At 40.5% G+C, this 21512-nt stretch overlaps 1 long non-coding RNA gene across 1 annotated transcript in view; it reads left to right on the top strand.

Moving 5' to 3' along the window:
- Positions 1-15707: 15707 nt before the first annotated feature.
- Positions 15708-21512, top strand: part of LOC114618559 — an 11113-nt gene continuing 5308 nt past the window's right edge. Inside the window, exons 1-2 of the long non-coding RNA XR_003710972.1 lie at positions 15708-15812; positions 17985-18052. This is a non-coding gene — a long non-coding RNA (uncharacterized LOC114618559). The remainder of the gene's footprint in view (positions 15813-17984; positions 18053-21512) is intronic.

Here is a 21512-nt window from a genome sequence, read left to right as displayed (position 1 = left end):
TGTTTTGCTAGAGGAGCAGATTGCTAACAATGAAGACTGGAATAGCCCCCGAAGAACTTTTCCTAAACAGGTCTACATTCCCCTTTGCTTTATTAGCCTTTCTTTTTCACTACCTCTAGTGGATGGTGGGCTAGAAGGGAGGTTGCAACATTTAAGAACCCTTATTAAAATAGATTTTGACAAATCTAAGTCTACAATTTTCTTTGGGGTTCGTTCTAAATACTGACCTAGACCTTAGGTATAGTTTTCTGTGCCCCCTTCATTTTGACATACAAACACACACACACACACACACACACGCACACACACACACACACAAATAGTGATACTTAACAGAGACACTCAAAGAGTTGCCAGTGGCATCTGAAGAATCTATCACTATCACCAGAAAGCAAAGAAACACGACTCACAGAATGAGTTTCCTTAGCTTCATCTTTCTTACTAAGCTTTAAAAAAATGCCTCAGGTAATTGAGATTGAAGTTAAATAAACATATTCTGTGAACAATAGTGTATGTGAAGTGCCATAATCTTTGAAAATTCTTCTTAAATCACATATGCATAATTTCAAACAAGTAAGCCTGAGTAATAATCTGTACTAATTTCTTAATTGCAACATTCTTCATTAAAGCTAAAACTTAGTAACAATTATGAAAAATAAGCATTAAAGTCTGATGGTGTAGCTTAGTGGTAAAGGAGATTATTAGGTTGTGACTGAACCTGGGCTCTAGGTTTATTCCCTGAGTGTGCATGCATGTGTGTATATACACTTATATACAAATATTCTTATGATGAGTGCCATCATCTATAAAATGTATGGTGTACAATTGACTGACAGGAAAATATTTTGTAATACACATTTGTGTGAAAAAAATATAAATAAGGATCTACAATGTATTAGGGTTCTAACTCATGTATAGGAGATTTGAATGTATAATATATCTATATATATAGATAGATAGATAGATAGATAGATAGATAGAGATAGATAGATAGATAGATAGATAGATAGATATAACATTACTTATATATAAAGCTCAGAATAATACACACTGAGTTTTACTACTAGTAAAGTCTCTCAGCTGCTTATGGATCTATACTAGTTCTCATACTTCTTTGAAGGTAACATCTCAGTCTCATGCCAGGTCTGTCAGAAGTTTAGATCCTCCTGCTTCAGCTTTACTGATGGCTAGGATTACAGATTTCTGCTACAGATTTCTGCCATTTTTAAGGGCCTTCCACAGTAATTGTATAACTTACAACGCCTTCAGTATTAACGAGATCCACTAAGCTTGGGTGCACTCTAACTCTTTTGTCATCGTTCTCTTTCAGGTCCACACACTAAGTGTACTAGATGTGCTTTTGTTTCAAAGTTCAACTGCTTGTGGTTTTTCATATTACAGATATATCATGGGATGTTCCTGTCCCTTCCCACATAAGCTTCTTCATGAAGGCCAAACAGGGGCCAGCCTTTACTATTTCTGAACACACTTGGTCCTTGGTTTCCATTGCTCTCACAGAACCTGCACCTTTCGTCCTATGACCAGACCATTGCCATGGTAGAGCGAATTGTCGTCTGAGCCATTTCTGTATCATCCCCACATGGCAGTTCCAACTGCAGTCACTTGAATTCATCAAACTCCAAACGAGTGCTCACAGGCTGACAAATGCCTATGTCCCCTCTAAGTGATGCACTCTTTGAGAGCCTTGAGCCTTCTTCCTCGACATTAGCATTCATAGAAGAACACTATTCTGTACATGAAGACTAATATGGAGAGCTTAGCAGGAAGCAGTGTCCAGGTCCTCAGCTTCCATGAGTACTTATTCCCCAAACAGAAGGAGGGTGCGGTGTAGAGGTGTTCTGGGCACTGTCTCACCTCTCCCTGCCTAACCGTCTTCACTCATTGCATTGTTTGTAATTGTTTGAATGTGAAATACCCTCCACAGGAGCATGTGTTGGAATCATTGGCTCCCAGGGGGTGGCACTGTTTAGGGAAAGAAGTCATAATGGGAAGGTCTCTTGGGGAGTACACTCAGTTCTGCTTCCAGCACAAACTCTCAGCTTCCCGGCCAGTCACAATGTGAGAAGGAAAAGCTGCACAATCTGTCCATCACAGAGCCTGTCAGCTGGCCTCCTCTTTAAATCCTATTACAGATGGAAATCCCCTGAGACCATGACTCAATGGCAATATCTCTTTTCTTAAGTTGCTTCTGCCAGATATATGGTAACAATCACAAGAAGTACTGCTAACATACTAACCAAAAAAAAAAAAAAAACAACCTAACAAACAAACAAACAAACCCCTGTGTTTTCACCCATCTTAACTCTGTTCTGTTACCTTAAGATGTAAAAAGATCTTGGGTACCCAAGGAAAGGACTGAGCTTGTTCATGCATGCACACTTTGTCCATCCCATTTCAGTTGCTGCCTCATGTGGGCACAGAGGCTTCACACTCTGCTACGTAACCATGGCCACTCTCATCACCTCTGTCATTTTCTCCATCCTACAATTAGGATGCAGGTGGAAGATGCTTGTCATGGGACACGTATTAATGCATTTCTTTGGAGAGAAAAGTGCAGCCGTAGCTTTGTAGCTAGAAATCTGACTTGGCTGGTGGCTTTGGCAAGAGGAAGCTACTTGTCATGTAGCTTACAGGGTGGATGGTTCTTATACATCGAATGAGCTGAATATGAATCTCCAAACATTGACAAATACGCTCAAAGCATGTGATACAGAAGAGAATGCCTCATTATGTCAGCAAGAGTTTTGAAATGAAACATTTTAAACAAACATTTTTAGTAGATTATGTATAAATATTTATTACGAAATGCCTCCAAGAGTGCAAGGATAACTGATATAATTAATTGTCATTTGATAAATCGTGATAAAGCCTTTATGCATTTGTATCCCACTGAGAGAGATGCATGTTATATCTGGGTAGTTTTTCAAATTTACTTTAAAAAGTCTTTTTGCAAGTCATGTTTGCTTTTTGTAAAAAATGCTTTTATTTTCAGAAAATTGAAAAAGATACTAAACAAGTTTCCAGCTAGCCACGAAAGTATTTCACCATCCATCTGTTTGCTGCGTTTGCTACATATTTTAGAGAGAGGTAAGTGACAGAGCATTACACTTCCATTCCCCTCTGCTTATTGATGGCAACAGAATTTTCTAGCACTTACTTTTACAAATAATGTGAGAAGGGGTTTAATATTAGGTCACAGATGATTTCAGCAAAAAGGAAGCATTTATAAAATTTAACCTTTATTTTGAACAATTATCAAGATTTATAATATAACTTTAATAATATGTCTATGCAGAAATATTATTCAACGCTTAACTTCCTGATGCCTAAGAGAAATGATAAACATGCGGATTTTTGTGTAATATGTCTTCTGTGTACAGAAATGATGTTTCAGTGTAGTGAAAAGAGCAGACCGAGAAGAAAAATGAACACTGTGAAATTCCTGACTCTGAAACAGCTTGTTAATATTTTTAAATTGATAATGGTGGGTAGCAAATTGCTCTGGTATTTATATTCCATTTGATACAGCTCAGAGAGTGATAGACTAGTTTTCTTAAAAAAACGTCAAGAGTTATAACCTACAAGAAATCAAATCATTTGCAATAATTTGAACTTGTGATTAAAACTTCATCCTAAAATATATGTGAGAATATGCTTGAGTTTTTAGACATATTTTAGGGTTTATGAACAGAGATGACTGAAAAGTAACTGGCTAAGAATACAGAATGCCTAATACCCAGGCGGTACCAAGCAGTGACTGGGAGGGGCATTTTCAAAGTCCTGTACAGATGAAACACTGGTCTTGGCTGGTTTTCTCCAATGAAGAATCTGGACCACTGGTCACAGTTAAGGGAATAAAGCACACACTATCGTTTTCACCTTCTGTACAGCTCACGTGGGACTCTGCATTTCACTTAAAAGATTAAAAAATGAAGTCCCTAGACATTTTATCTTTTTCTGACTATTAATAAAAAGGTTTGGCGAATTAATCTCTAGGATTAATCTCTAGGATTAATTAATAGAAGGCAAACAAGCATGGGGATATGAAACCCGATGCTTAAAGTTGTTCTCCAACTTTACGCCCACCTTGTGGCATGCATATACCTGGCATTCACACACTGATCACACATATGGAATACACATATAAACACATGGAAACACGCAAATTATACACACACACACAAACACACAGGTCATATACAGTCTCATGCACATAAACATACAAATTATACACACACACACACAAACACACAGGTCATATGCACTCTCAGACACATAAACATACAAATTATACACATACACAAACACACAGGTCATATGCACTCTCAGACACATAAACCACAAATCATACACACATATATACACACAATCACAAATCATACACACACACACACATACACACACACACACACACACACACACACTTAAAATACATAAATAAGAAAGTATTTTAACAAGGATATTGGGCAAAGGAGCTTTTCTTTCTCCTCTCTGCTTGTCAGAACTAAAGCTAAAACTCCCCAGAATATGAACCCTACTGCCAACAGGTGCTCTCATCATGAGCACGCCCATGGAAGCTGTGGGATCTTGTAGCGGTTTCTTCAGAGGAGGCCGACTGAACAGCTTTGTCCAGGCCAGGCTGTGAAACTGAATTCCACATGTCTCAGATTTGCTTTAACATTTCCAGAAAAGGCAAGGGAACATTTACATAATGTTTCCCATTACTTTCAGCCTCTGCTGAGCCCAAATCTTCCCAATCTCCCCTTTGCTCACTCGACACCAAGCACATGCTACACTTGAGTTCTTCAGTGCTGTTAGGTGGTCCCAGGTGATGAAATCCTTCCCTGCTGTGCCCTCCCCAGTCCGGGGAAACATGGGGCTCACTTCATCATATTTCTGTCTCTGTCCCAGTGACCTTCTCTGAGAGGGGCCTCCCCAGACTACCCTGCCTAAATAATGTCTCTTCACAGTTCTAATGTAGCACTTTGTGTTAACAATTATTCAGGGACAAGAGCTGTATTCTTGTCATGTGTCAGCTGACTTTATTTACTACAATTCCTTGAAGACAAGGGTTATATTTATATACATACATGTATGTGTGTATGTACATATGCAAATGTATATTGTATGTATGTGTATATTATGTGTATATATGAAAACATAATACATATACTACATATATACATATATGCATACATGCATGTATAATAGCTCTCTTATAATATAATCAAATATTAAAATTATCCTCAAATTAGTAGTTTCAATGGGAATTTTTGCGATAGCTAGGAAGAATGAATATTTTAGGATAGTTATTGGTTATGCATATTTTCCCTGTAATTATCATTCTAGGATTTTTAGCTATTTTCTAGTCAATATTTATTACAAGATTATTATATGCTTTACAAGATAGGGGATAATTACAGAATATAGACTCTATCTCCAGACTTTATTTGGTCCACAAAAGAATAGATTATATTGGAAATAATTACCATGAGGATGCTCAGAAATTGATTTTACTGAAAAATAATTAAGGAAAAAAAATCCAAGTTTTACAAGAGCAGGATTGGGAAAAGCTTCTCAAACAGCAATGTTTAATAACTGAGGCTTGGGCTGGAGAGGTGGCTCAGCGGTTAAGAGCACTGACTGCTCTTCCAGAGGTCCAGAGTTCAACTCCCAGCAACCACATGGTGGCTCACAACCATCTGTAATGAGATCAGATGCCCTCTTCTGGTGTGTCTGAAGACAGTGACAGTGCACTCATATTTACTGAGGCTTAGGATGTTAAACATTATCTAGTTTGCCAATCAGCTCTGTGAGCTGTGTGATATGGAGAGAAGCAGGGACTGTAAAGGAGGAACCCTTTTACCTCAGTTGGCCACAGACAGAGATAAGTACAAAGGGGAGCAGGGATCGCCTGTCTAATAGGAAAATAGTGGAGTTGCTTAACATCATCTATAGGTCATAACTATGAAATTCATTTACAATTAAAGATACCTGTGGTGTTATTTGCAGAACTCAGACATAACCATGTGCTGCCTTGTCATAGATATGTACTGGAGGACAGCATGGTCACATGGTCACCGGCTAGGTGGTTGGGACTTAGGATTTGGTCTCCGTCTTTAACTCTGTGCTAGCACTCAAGAGTCAGCAGTGAATTGCTGGTCTTGATTCTAGAGCTGTGTAGCTAGTCACTAAACCCACACATGGGTCTCTAATGTTAACATGCAGGCATAAGAAAAGATTCGGTAAAGCAGGTCTCCAATGATAGAGGAGACAGAAGCTAAGAGTGATGGAGAGGAAGCGGGTGCAGAAGCCCATAATGGCTTAGTGCTCAGCATCCTACGGCAAGCTTTCTTAAACCTTGTCCTTATCCAACGCCACTCTTTCAGGCAAGAGACATAAGAGACAGGGAGACTCATACATAAAGTGAGATTGCTGGATTCCCACAAAGGAAATGGCTTTGACCCATTGTAACAATTCTTTCCTCCAGGAAACTGCCTCTTGTGTTTCCCAGAAAATTTCACCAGGGTATGAACAATTCAGATCACAGTTCTTTCTCCCTTTGGGAAAGGTGTCTTTGATCATGCCTCATTCTAGGGTAGATGAGACACGAAGTAAGGAGAGAGGACACAATCCTGTGAGCTTCTTTCTCCCAGAGGACAGCACGCGTGGTCTTGATCAAAAATGGGAATGGAGAGAGGAGGATTAAGTCCAGGTATGGGAAGCTTGCCTCTACTTAAATGGGGTGAGAACACTCAGAAAAATTAGGTCTGCAGCTCAGAGAGATGCTTCTTGCGGCAGAGGATAGTGCTTAGATAGATACCCTCCGGGGGTTGATTAGCCTCAAATTGTCTGGAACTTCAAAGGGAGCTGAAAGTTAACTGGGAAAGCATCGGTCCTCTGTGGAGTTCAGAAATTTAGGGAAATAAGAGCTATACATCAGAGAGAAGTGTTATTTCACACCCAGATATTTAAGCAATTGTTTTCCTTGATCTCAAAAAAAAAAAAAAAAGCAGAAACCAAAGTAGAAATTCTAGAACCAGGAATTTTGGAATTTTGAAGGTAGTAGGCATACAGAGCTCATCTCTCCATGCTGCCATGCCACAGACCAGGATGAAGATGTGGGGACGCAAGGCTGGGCTATCATCAAGCTCCCAGGCTTACTGGACATCTTCCTCTATTCAGCAAATGAACCACATGTTCACATGGTACAAGAGTGATAAATGTTTAAAACTGATGTTTTAAAAATTCAATAAAGTGCTTGCTTTGTTTGCAACATAAGGGACCTGAGTTTCGTTCCCAGAGCATACACTGAAGGAAAGCCGGGCGTGTGGCACACAAGTATAATCCCAGCTTGGGGAGGCGGAAACAGGTGGCTTACTGGCCAGCCAATCTGTCCTACTTAGTGAGCTCAGGACTGTGAGAGATCCAGCATCAAAATTAATTAATTAATTAGTTAATTAATTAATTAATTAATTAAATAGATGAATGCTCAGAAGAATAACTCGGAGGCTGCCCTCTGACCTGTACTCCATGCCCATATACACAGCTGCAATACACATGTTGATAAGAGCTTGCTGTATATGAACTGTAAAAATACTTCCTATAACTACATGTTATATTATCAAGGTATCCAAGATCATGTCCAGTGATAACTTCCTAGGATGTTTTCCTGTCACATGCAAGGCTCTTGAGTCTTTCCTCAGCACTGAAAAATAAGGACACAAGCAATCTGAGCCACAAATATGCATTTCTTTTTATTTTGTGTTTCCACATTCTGGTACTTATCAATAGCATACATTGTGATGATAAAATGCAACATAGTCTCCTGAAATAGCATTTCCTGAGGCTGAGCACTGTGTCCCATGGTTGTCTTGCTTCTTATCCTGTGACAGCTCATGAGCTAAGTGTTGGGGACCATTCCATTTAGTAGACAATGAAACTAAATGGCAGAGACCTTGTCCTACTTGTTTAAAGTCCAAAGTCCAAGTCTGTTAATAGTGGAATCAAGAGAAGACACATGAAGGATGTTCATACATACATGCATGCATACATACATACATACATACATACATGAATGCTAGTTGGACTGAGGAAATGACTAAGGTGGTAGAGTACTTGTTGTATAAACATGAGGACCATAATTAGATTCCTAGTGATCAGATGAAAAAGCAGGGTGTGGTAGCCTAGGCTTAGAACCCAAGTTCTAGAGAGGGAGAGGCAGGGAGGTTGTACTGGGGTTTTCTGGCTAGCCAGTGTGGCTGAGTCAATCTGCTCCAAGTTCAGTAAGAATATATGTCTTCCACAAATACAAGAGTGCGAGGGTGTGTGTGTGTGTGTGTGTGTGCATACACACACACACACACACACACACACGCTAAATTTGAAGCAGAGAATAGGTGTCACTTTCTGGGGTACCATGTTGACCTCATCAGAATGTGGACAAATATGAACATATGATGTTTGGTTGACTTATCTAGGTCTTCCAGACTTTCATTGGATCATCAAAGGGTTATGTAGTGGAGAGTATGATTGACCCATACACAGGATCATTCTGTCTTTGGGAATGATGGTCTTATGTGTTGGGAAGTACAGCCTTGCTAATTCCATACCCATGCTGTCTGTAGACACTTCCTTTGTGCCAACATCTGGTGCACCATTTGGTATTTGGTACGCGAAGAGGAAATCTTCACTTAAGAAGTTCGTGCTGGAAAGCTGAGCTTTCCCTATGATAATTTCTACATCTGAGACTGTTGCTCTTTTCAATGTGAATGCAGGAAGCTGAGAATCACATTTGAAAAGAGGCCTATTACCACTGGTTCTCACCAGTGCTGTAGAGATACCTCTTTTTATTGGTGTCTAGCTTTGACTCTGTGTTGATTCATTCTTTTCTTGGGACACAGTTCTCCTCACATTCCACCTTGTATTTCTCTCCTTCTCACTGTCTGTGGGATATACTCTTAAATTTAAACATTAAATTGTGTTAATAGAATCATGATGCATGAAAACAAATTACATACCACAACTGTGTGCTTAGTGTAAAGACAAAAAATAGCACTTAAGAGCACTTTCGAGCTGAACTTCTGGGATCGCTTTTATTCAACCATAAAAACCACCAAAACTTTTATTAAATGCCTAATTACACAGCATAATGTGGACAGAACCACATAAGTATGAAGATTAGTGTAACAAGGGCCTCAGAGATAATTCCAGGGAGTGTAACGCTCGTGTTAGAAAGGCCAAATGATTTACCCAATGTCATCCAGCTAATTAATGACAAAGGAAATTTAAAAGAAAACAAGAGAATAAGTGTCCATATGCTCAGTTTTACATTTTATAGTTCATCTAAAATGTTAAGAAACAAAACTTTTTCAATATGAAGAAGCAACTGGACTGTTAAAGATCCAGGAGAGAAAATGAGATTATTGGCTAACAAGAAAGCTAAGAGCAGAGTTTACAGAGCACAAAGTGGCTCAGCTGGAGACAGAAATATTGCGGAGCTCCAAGGGAGGGCAGGGGATGGAGACTTACCACACTCAGTGAAGGCTAGAAAGCGTGGTGACGATGGCAAATGAATGGAGCCTACGAGGAAAAGTGGGAATAATAAGATGAAGACATTCCAGAGAGCGAACTGCAGTGGAGAAATAGGCAAAGAGCAGAACATGATGGTCCATTTCCCTAACTCTTGGGAGGTCTGGAGAGTCTCCAGGAAGGAGTGGTACATGTTGATGCTTCGAGATCATCTCTACACAATGGGCTGGGGAATAGCTCAGGAGTGGGCCAAGACAACTTTTAGCTGCTGTGCTTGCCTTGCCTTTTTTCTGTTGTGATAATGAAACATTTGAGGAAGGATGACTGTTTGAAGAGGTATGTTTAGCTCATGGTTTAGAGGCTGAAAGTCTCAGTGGCAAGGTCCTGGCTCTCCAAGAGTCTCCTTGGCTGTGTCATATTATAGCAATGGCATCATTGTCTGGGGCTGGTGTGAAAAATAGAGACAGGATGAGAAAGGAAAGCAGAGAAAGAAGAAAGTCTAGACTTGTTCTTTTAAAGCAATTCACCCTCAAGAGAATTCCACTAGAACCATGGGTCTCAACCTCCTAATGCTGTGACCCTTTAATACATACAGAATCTCATGTTGTTGTGACCCCCCCACCATAAAATTATTTTTGTTGCTACTTCATAACTGTAATGTTACTACTGTTATAAATCATAATATCAATCTGATATGCAGGATATCTGATATGTGACCCCATGAAAGGGTCATTTTGCTCCTCAAGGGAATGACAACCTACAAGTTGAGAACTACCGTACTAGAACTATTTAATTTTTTTTTAATAGTAGTGACAACAAGGACCTCCTCCCAGGTTCTGCTTCTGAAATGTCCCACCCCTTAATACCATCGTATTGGGGACTAACTCCATCACACAAACCTTTGGAACAAACCACTCCAATCCTTAGTTTCAGGCTATTCCATACTTCAGATGAGGAGTAAAAAAGGCCTACACAACACAGAGTTGGGATCAAGAAGAAGTGTGTGTGTGTTATTTACATAACCATGTAGGTGTGCACACATGTGCATGTGCTTATGTATAGAAACAGAAGTCAATGTTGGGTGATTTCCTTGATCATTCTCCACCTTAGTTTTTAGATTGAGTGTCTGTCTCATTGAACCTGGAGCTCACTCATTTCGTTAGACTATCTAGCCAATCAGAATCCATTTACGTCTGCCACTCACCCTCCATCACTGGAATTACAGATATATGTCATCTGACTCATGTCTTATATGGATGCTGGTCTCCAAACTCAAGCCCTCATGCTTGACACACACCTACTAGCAGAGACACTCTGCCAGCCCAGGAAGAATGTGATGAACTAAATAAATGAACATTGAAATTTATGTAACTTAGTCACCAAATCAAGTTGATGCTCATAGTGAGGAAAGAAGGTAGGGGTGGAAATTCAAGAACGGCTCTCAAGAGCTTGTAGTTCTTGTCAGTGAATAAGTGGAGCTACCATTCAACGAGAAGAGATATGAAAGAACTGCCTGGAGAGGGAGTACTCCATGTGAATATTAATAGTTATGCAACACCAAGCAGGGGCCAGGGCTTTGTAAATATGGCTATAGATAACCAAAGAACAAACCAGGGACCTAAAGGACGACTGGATACTTCATTTGAGTCCTCCCCCCCATTGGTCTTTTAAAAAGTCTTTAAAACATTTCCCAGGGCAAATAATCCATGAGAATCATGATACATAATTTATTTTCTTATGTACGAAGGCTATATGGCTGCAGTCAGTAGCCATCAAGAAATTGTGCAAAGAAAGTGCATAATGTGAAAGATATCTGAAATATTAAACTCCAATATCTATCTATCTATCTATCTATCTATCTATCTATCTATCTATCTATCCATCAATCCATCCATCCACCTACCCACCCAGTCATCTATCTATCTATCTATCTATCTATCTATCTACCTATCTATCTATCTATCTATCCATCCATCTGTATGTGCACATGTGCCTAATTGCCTGTGTATACACCACATGGTACAGTGCCTATGGAGTTTAGAAGAGGGTGTCAGAGCCTCTGACACTGGAGTTACAGGGACTTGGGAGTCACCATATGGGTGCTGAGAACGAAACCCTTTTGTCTCTGTGGGATCAGCAAGTGCTCTTAACCACTGAGCCATCTCTCCAGCCAGTCATCCCATTTTTAAATGTTGGGAGGACAGGGAGTATAATGCTTCCAGAAGCAACTGAGAAGCAGCCCTCAGAGGGGCTGAACACAAACCAGATGGGTTTTAACATCAGAGAAACCAAAATAAATAAGTGAATCAATGTCACGTTCACACTACGGGACATGATCAAAGATAAATTACACTATAAACAGTGAAGAATGAGTTGTATGAGTGTGTGCACGTGTGTTCCTATATGGACATATGTGTATGGGGAAACAAGAGGACCACTCCAGATATCACTCCTTCTCAGGTAATACCCATTCTGTGTTTTGGTACAGAATTTCTCTAGGACTAGGACATGGAGTATTTGCTGTTAGGCTAATTCACCAAAAGTATGGCAAGTGCTACCATACCTGAACTTCTTACCTGAGCACCAGGGATTGAACTCAGGTCCTTGTGTTTGCTTGGCAAGCATTTTACTTAGTTTTCTCCCCTACCCTTAAATAATTGTTTAAACGATATAGAAACTATTTCTCTGTGTCAGCTAGAAACTCATTGCCAGTTTTATTGAGATGAGCTTTTCATAGTATCAGACTAAAGTGGATGTTCAATAGATACTCAATAACCACTTTCTGGACCAGTGACAGAATTTTCACTGAAGATTGAACAAAATAAATTTGATTGTTTTCTATGAACTCTGAGTATAAAAGCCTTCATTTATTCTGCGATCCACATACACCTGCAAAATCAAGGCTGCAGTTTTTTGCCTTATGTAAATCAAAATCATTAAAGCCTAAAAATGTGCTAACTCTAACAAAGTTTGGTTTAATGATTTTTTTTTCTGTCTAGTTACTTTGCATGGACTCAGTAAATGATGCAAAGATTATAACCAGAGAAGAAAGGAAGGCTATTTGGAGGGGTATACAAGGAACTATATATTGAACGCCTTAGTGTAAGTCATACATATAGAACATAGTCAGTCAGCCCAGGAGTTCTGTCTTTCTGGTTGAGGAACTTAGCAGAGAGCCAGAGCCTTGTGCATGCTTTGCAAATACTCTACCCGTGAGCTACATCCCAGACCCGATCTTAGCACACATCCCAGATCAAAACATTTTCAGTTCAAAGGCAAGCTGAATGGTTCTTGCAAGGCATGCCTACACAGAATTATTTGGGAATTAATCTCAAAGAATTAATTTTTCTCTGTCAAAAATATGTTCAAAGAAACACTGGTGTGAAAGGCAATAGAGTTGAATTATTGCCACGATAGTGTTCTATTTCCTTGAAATCCTGCTATTCTGGAGAGATTGTCAAAATTATCCTCTTAGGCATTCCATCTTGTGATAAATAGCACATACCCCCAACCTCGGTCATACATACATAACTACCGCTGCAAGGGGAGGGATAAAATGAAGACTGTGGCCGAGGGAATTGGAGGTGGCTGCTTCTCCTTATGTCAGCAAGCCTTACAGGTATGCCTCTGCCGTCTGTTTTGGTCTATTGCCTGCTACAGTAATGTGAACAGAAATGTAATTATATTCTGTGAATAATTGATATAAACACACAAAGGGCGAGCCACAATCAAGTCTCTTTTTTTTCCTCCCAATCTCTCCTTTCAAGTCTCTCTCCTACAGTAGCCTCGTGTTGGTTCTCAGCTGAGTAGCACTTGTATCAATTAAACAGTAACTAATTCAAGTACATTTGCAATCTGTGTTTGAAATGCCAGCCCATACAGTAGTTACCAATTAAGCACGAGGCAGATTAATGGACGTATTGTTCTCCTGGGCGAACTCCAGCACATTACCGTTAAGCGTGTAAGCCCCAGTGAGTGAAAGGCTTCCATTTAAAGGGAAAGGAAAACACACGCTTACCAAGAGAAAAGGAAAAAAGAAAGTTGAGTGTTTTATAGCATAAAGAATTACTTAACAGGATGGTGCCTGGTAGCCTTTGGAAAGGAGAGGAAATTATGGCTGTTTGGCGTTTTTTCTCCATCCCTTTACTTTGTGCAAATTTGATCAATGGAGAAATACAGAGGTGCAGGATGGGGAGAGAATAATAGGAACAGACCAGCTAGACGAATGACTCTTGTAAGTTCACAGCTCCTAAAACAGATGCTCTTACTAGCTGGCTACAGTGTATCATTAGATCCAGAAATCCCAGCAATCAAACACAAAGGTGCACCACAGAGAGTGGAAATGGTGTGTTTACCCTAAAGAAACTGTAACATTAGCTTGCTGCTGTCAGTGTGAGGCACCATTCCAGCAAGACCAAGTATACAATGAAGTCAGAGAATTGTTCCTGGGACAAGACGCTCTGTGGAATCCAGCTTACGGGAATAGAGGTTTATTTTGGCTAAATGGTTCAAAGCTTTTAGTCACTGGTTAAATGGCTCCATTGCTTTTAAGCTTATGCTGACAGATGTAGAGACAGTGGGAACATAGAACAGTAACCTGCTAACCTTGCAGCAGACAGGAAGCTGACAGAGAGGAAGCAGCCAGGCTCTCCACACGTCCTTCAAAGGTGCATATTCCTGACCCACATCCTCCAACTAGACCCCACACCCTAAAGCTTCCATTGTCCCAACAGCACCGCAGGCTGGCTACCAAGCTTTCAGCACAAGGCCTTCTGGGAGCCTTTCTCTTTAAGCGGTAACAGTCCATTTTGAATTACAAGCTTATACTTTTCAACACCAAGTGTAATCGTTGCAAATAAAACTGTTTCCATCAGTCACTGAACATTTAATGATTGTTGTAGCACGTATCAGAACAAGTGGAAAGAGGTTGAGAATCGAACAGAAGCAATTCATTTTAGTTCTGTACCTTGCACAGATTCCTGCGGACACTTCTGCTCCCAGATGACCCTGTGCTCTCCTTCCTCGCAGCCCACCCCACCATCTTATGCTATCTCACCCGACCTACAGTAAATCCAACGCCTATAAAGACATTTAACGTTTTCTAAGTAAGCAACAACAACAACAACAAAACCAGTTTATTTTATGAGTTATTTTTTTCCAGTGCACATCATGTGGTTAAACACATGGTATCCAAGATCCCACAGTGTCTAAAATCTATATGACTCGCACAGTTAATTGTATGAGTTTAATATATAACACTTAAATATGACCTACAGGGCTAGCTGTTTTCTAAATGCATCCGCAGGCCAAGTTCTCATTTATTTCCATTTTCTCCCTACATCCATCCCCAGACATGGTGCTGCCAGCTGGAGTCGGAGTCTGCACCACACTATCTGCATATCTCACAAGGATGCTAATGGTAGTTCATGAATATGCTTGCCACCTTCCTTTGGGTAGATCTTCTCTTTTACCCTTTATTAGACAATGTCTGTGTGCCTGGTCTTTGTCCAGAGCCCTGGGGGACTCTGCTCACTCCCCTGGTAGGACCAGGGGATATGGATGGAAAGAGAATCCAGCACATCCTCGAGGGAGTTAAGTGTGTGTCTCATCTTCTTCAGCACAGCTCTGATTCCACAAAGGGCATGTCTGTCTGTCTCGTTTATGTGTGTGTGTCCACCTGTCTATCTTTATTGTGGAGTTCAAGGCTTGCTTCTGGTAATACGTCCCTTTGATGGTAAATCACTGGCGATCCTTCCCTCTTTGACAGTCGTTTCTGTTCTCTGTGCATTTAAAAAACTGTTAGCGTGTCAAGATGTTCAGTCTATGGTGTTTCTACCAAGTCGGGCACTAGAATAGCCTCTGTATTAGCCTCTGTCTTCTTTCTAGTTCTCATCTCTCTACCTTCCTCCCGTCCTCCCGTTCATTGGCCCATTGCTAGAGGAAAAGAAATGTCGAAATCAATGAGAATACATTGCCACACAGTCTTTATTGTGGAGGCAAGGTTTCTACGGAAAATCCTTGTAATCAGAGGAGAGGGAAGATGAGATTAAACTGATTAAACTGAGAAAGTCAAAAAAGGACAACTTGAAAGATTAGTCAGCCGACGCCAGCAAAGCGCAGCTCCTTTTGCATGCTAAGTGGAACCGTCCGCTCTGCTATCAGCCCCTTCATCGGGTGACCTTCTGCTGCGTTAGCACAGAACTACCTGATCCAAGGCAATCCTGGAGATTGAAAAGCCAGAATGCTGGTGATTACAGGAGGTATCAATATTATTGTAATGGTGCTTCGTTATCATTAGGGAACTTAATTACTTAGGGAAAATGAGAAGGCCCGAAGAGTAACAGCGAGATCAACAGCTGGATCCGGGCAGATATTTTGGGCATGGCTTCACATCTAGGGTCAAAGGGGATCAGAGAGTGGGAGGAGGAGGAAGTCCAGTGAGAGACTGAAGTGGGTGTCATAGGGTAGGTCTGCACAGCAAATGGCGGACAGAGTACAAAGAATGGCTGTTTTCTTATGAAATGCTCTCTGCGTTATCTGATGTGTAAGATCTCTGTAAATGCTGACGACGTGAAAGGAAGAAGATGGATAGACAAAAATGATAAGACAGATGTATGCTATGACAGTGTGCTAAAATAAATAAATGTTCTTTAAAATATTAATTAAAAATACATTAAAATTTGGATACTGATGTTACTCCCCCACCGTGTGTGTGTGTGTGTGTGTGTGTGTGTGTGTGTGTTATGAGTATGTTTGTATGTTTGTGTGTGTGGTTTGATGTGTGTGTGTGTGGTTTGTGATAGAACTGGGACGTTCATGCCAGGCAAGCTCTCTACCATTGAGGTACACCTCCAGTCGGCAGCAATTTTTTAATGGAAATTTAACCTTGTATTCAATCCCCTTATGTGCCTTCCAAACCCATTCTCTCTCCCTTTCTCTTAACTTCTCTCTTTTTTTCTATAGAGATTTGCAGTTCTTGGCCTGGCTGGTGTGACGCTGTAATTCTGAAATGCAGAGTTCAAACAGGGCGCATGTTTTCTTTTAACTCTGACCCCTAAATAGAAACAGAACATTTCAGAACACTCTAGGGCTGTGGCTGTGTTGAGACAAACCAGAATTAGCCCCACTTACTGACCTACAAATAGACCTGACCCAGCCCGACCTGCCTCTGTCCCAAGTGCTGGGCCAAATCCATACTTCTAAATTTAATGAATCAAATTTCTTTGCTTTTTTGGAGTAGGCACAAAAGCCAAAGGAAACTTCCAACTGCATTTGAATGAGCTTGTCCACTCAGTCACCATCAGCAATCTTTCCCAGCTGAGCATACCATGATACCAGTTGTTTCTTTAGCCCATTTGAAGAGAAGTGGGGGGACAAAAAAAAGAATTCAAAAAATCTGCAACAGAAAAAAATGTGTTTGGAAGACAGAATGCTAAAAAAGTTCAGGTCAGAATGGAGTGTGGAGAAGGTTCTATAAACATTTGCAGATGGATTTAGTAGCCAGTCTGGTTTGCAGCAAGCAAGGTTATTCTTAGCCCTTGGCTCTTTTGTTTACTGTTTGAAGCTTAGGTATCTTGGCATATGGAAGTATACAGCTATAAAGGCCCAGCACAGTTAGCTGTCTTGATGCTCTCCTGAAAAAAGAAAGAAAGAAAGAGAAAGAGAGAGAGAGAAAGAGAGAGAGAGAGAGAGAGAGAGAGAGAGAGAGAGAGAGAGGAATGGAGGAAGGAAAGGAGAGAGAGGGGGAGGGAGGAAAGGAGAAGTGAAGGTAGAAGAGAACAGAAGAGAGGAGAAGAGAAAGCAGCCACACAAATTTTATTTAAAATCTTATGTCTGGCACACACCTATGATCTCAGTTCTTGGGAGGCTGAGGTAGGCATCTGAGGGCATCTTAGGGTACATAGCAAAATCCTGGATCAAAACATAAATAAATATTCTCAGACTGGGGGTCAGGAAGCAGAGTGTGGTTTTTTTTTTCCTGCTGGCCACAGAGATTACTTTGAGAATTCACAGTTGCAATCTGATAGCTGACATTCTAAGGGTATATAATTCTCTGCCAGGTCCCTGTCCAGGCAAGGCACACTCCTGCATCTCCAGGCCTGATAGTTGAGGCTGACTTTATCCTGGACCTCAGAGACATCAGAAAGATCTAGCTTAGGCCTTAGTTATGAAAATTTCAGTACTCATTTCTTGTTCTGGAATTAAAATATTGCATGTTAACTGAACATTTAAGTACAATGGTGACATTTATCAGTGGGAAATATGTTACAAGACCCCAGTGGATATCTAGTACCAAACCCCAGTTACAGTTTTGTTTCTTCTATACATATATACCTATGAGAAATTTTAGTTTATTAATTTACCATAAGAAAATGACCATTATAATAATACACCTGAATAGTTATCTATGACTAATTACTTTTTATTTCTAGAATTTCTCATGTGTTTTCTGACCACAGTTGACATGGACTGAAGAAAACTACAGGGAGCAAAACTTCAGGTAAGAGAAAGCTCTTGGGAAAGGGTCATCTTTGACCCTTTGACACAGAGTTGGCTATCTTTGGGTTTTTCTCTTTGGTGCTTAGCCTGGATGTTACCATTTTAACCAAATCAGCTGTGACTTCCCCTGTGAGGACTCAGGAAGATGGGCTTCTTAATGTTCTCTCAGAGATGGAGTAAGGGGAGGGTTATTAGATCATCACATGAGATTGCAGGTTCCTTTCCTTCCCTATAGCTTTGCTTTCTCCCGGGTATATATAGTTCTTCCTCAGCTGGGTGGTCTCAAGAGGCAGTGCAGAGCATGTGGGGTGAGAGATCAACTGAAGGGACTCCATCCATGTGGCCTTCAGGATGTGATCATCCATGCCCAGGTTGAGTCTTTTAGAGACAGAGCTGTTTCAGTAACATTCACTTGACCCATTCTCTTATAAGTAAGCTTAATAAACCCCCTGCGTCCCCAGGTTGTCCTTGAGAAAAACTCCTCCTTCGGTTTGGTTTGGTGTCCTATCTTGGATGAGTAGATGTTTATTACCACTTCCACAGGAAAACACAGCATTAACTAATTGGTTGAAGTCCAGTTTCATCCCAGACACCAATACTTCAGGTCCTCCACGTGTTTTTCACCCTGGTTTCGGTAATTACTCTGTTCCCAATTTTCTGACTTATTTGACTCTGAAGATATCCAAGATTGAATGTTGTCCACTATAATGAATCCTAGGGTGGATTGGCCCATTGGCCCATTCTTCCTGATCTGTCTATTGGGTTAACCGGCTTTTGGGCCTCTGGTTTTGATGGTGCAATGTTTAGAGAACACTTTTCCTCACATTTTTCCACTCCTAAGCCATTGTTTTCTCTCAACTCAGAACACTTGGGTCCAGTTTTAATATACTCTGACCCCATCCAAGGTATTACCTGGTTTTAAGTGGAGCCTAGCCATCCTTTGTCCTTTCTTCTTAAGTGAAAACCTCCAAGTCGCTAGTCACCTTTTATTGAGTTTTGAAGCTTCAAAAAACCTGAAGACATTGATAATGGGATCCAGTGCTTTGGGCCTGAAGCAAGCCAGCCTGTAGAGGCAGGAGTGCACAGCTGATATAAACCACTCACCTCATGTTTACGGAAGCCAAAAGAAGAAGGGAGAAAGATCAAGAAGCTCATTTTCCCTTTGGAGAGGCACATACCCACCGGCTGACAAGCTGGGGCTCTCACAAGGCCCCACCTTCCAACTGTGCGAGCCTGAGGCTCAAGCCTTTAATGTATGGGCTTCCGGGTCCAGGTATCCATTCTGCATCAGGGAAGTTCAGCAGCAGAAAGCATGAGAGCCGATGGTCGGCCCTTTAGATGACATGACATCAAACTTAAAGTTTCAAATTACGCTGGCTTTTAGATTTGATCATTAATATCTTCATTTCTATCGTGAGCACTAGAGATTAGCATGATGTTATGAGATACACATAACTTAGGAGACGATGATCTGCAGTGATAGAGAACAGTACGATGCTTTAATATATGTACCCCATGCGGAGAGAATAAGCCAGCAACTGATGTGTTTATCACTCACTTGTCTCAAAGACGTTTAGAATGGCTGCCGAAGTCATAAAGGCCTGTGCAGCTGTGTTTACTAGCAGAAAAAGCTGAAATTTGGGGAAGGCCACAGTTTGCATGAAACAGCAAAACATAGGGAAAGCCACAGGTGCCGAAGAAAGCCTGGGCGTTTCAACCTGTTCAACGCTTCTCTATGCAGCAAAGGCTGCACTGAAAATGCCGTTTTCCTTCTCCTCACTAGCCTTGATGAGTTTGGCACCAACACAATCACAAACATCTTCCCTGGAAAAAAAAATCTGTGAATGGCTGGAGTCATTAGTGTCATTCAGTTTATCATTAAGAACAGAGGCATCCAGATTAGTCCTGTACCGAGAGAGCATCTTAATTCACTAAATCTTTCCAATCCATGAGATTGTCTTCATGAATAACATATGAAACAATTTTGATGAGTGATTTTAGTATTTTATCTTTGTCTTCTAATCAGGAAATTTCCTACAGGCTCACAAACTCTGTAGGACTTTTCTGGCTTTAGATTCATGTTAGTTGTAGTACCCCAATCTGAGAATGGAAATCACACTTTATGACCTGTGAAGACCATATCCAGATTCCGGAACTTCTCGCAGATATCACAGAAAGCCCAAATGTTGTTTTATTATGTTTGTTAACAGAAATATCTGTGTCTAGGCATGAGATCTTCTCATTCTGAAATGCTAATTCACATCTTAAAAAGTTTGGGTGGACACCAGAGCTTGGGACCTAGCTCCAAAGGAGGAGACACAGCTTCTATCCTTCTAAGCATTTGAAGTTAAGTAGTAAGTGTTTGGCAAGACTGTAACACATGACCGCCATGCAAAAGTTAATAGTAATAGCCCATACAATGACATACACACATAAGAATTTAATCCTACATAATGTGCTCGTGGTATTTTTGAAGTGAAGGATAGAGTTCAAAAGAAAGATTGTAAAAATACCCTAAAAAGTAAAGCAATATGCTATGTTTAGTCATGGCTGGTGTTCATATCTTAAATACATCAGTTTCTTCCATAATTGGTTAAAATTTCTTGAAAAGCTATCAGAAGGATTGTCAAGAGATTTGAAAATGTTAATGTAAAGTTTATCTGCATAATCGAAGGCCAGCATTCTTCTACGGGGATGAAGAGGACAAGACAGAAGAGCTGGCTCTGCAGATATCAGAATGTATTGTAACAGTGGGGTACATGTGTTGCTGACACAGGAAAGACAAAAATATAAGCCAAGAGCAATGGTACATCCCTGTAATTCTAGCACTTGGCAGGAGGTGGGAGGATCAGCATTCCAAGGTCATCCTATACCTGCCTCGAAGAAGGAAAAGAGGAGAAAAGGAAGGAGGGGAAGTTAAAAAAAAACATAATCTCTAATGGAACAAAGAAATAGCTGTATAGAGACATGGATACATATGCACAGACCAGAGATCTGTGATCAGAGTGTAAAGCAGGAGCACTAAAGGAAGGTGGCCTAGGCTAGGTGGTGGTTGTGCATAAACAAAATTAACAGTTTGTATCACTTCTTACCCAGAAACTAAAGTCAATTTCACGTTGCTTTAAGACTTGAGTTTGAAAAGGGAATTCTGAAAAGATTTCAAAGGAAATATAGGTCAATTATCGTTTTTACTCTAGGATGTGGAAGCCATAAGCCAAAAGCAGAGAGATACAAATTGGACAATTTGACAGCATTCAAAAAAACCAAGGGTTTTTATATATCCAAAGGTTGAAAAACAGAAAGAAATCATTATGTCAACGCAATGCAGAGAAGCAGGACAAAAGATGCAGAGAAGCAGGACAAAAGATGCAGAGAAGCAGGACCAGTGATGGAGAGAAGCAGGACCAGTGATGCAGAGAAGCAGGACCAGTGATGGAGAGAAGCAGGACCAGTGATGGAGA

Source organism: Grammomys surdaster, unplaced genomic scaffold, assembly GCF_004785775.1.
Source record: "Grammomys surdaster isolate TR1022 unplaced genomic scaffold, NIH_TR_1.0 143, whole genome shotgun sequence".
Classification (NCBI taxonomy): domain Eukaryota; kingdom Metazoa; phylum Chordata; class Mammalia; order Rodentia; family Muridae; genus Grammomys; species Grammomys surdaster.
The sequence above is the reverse complement of the archived record's forward strand: the minus strand, read 5'-3'. Positions and strand labels throughout refer to the sequence as shown.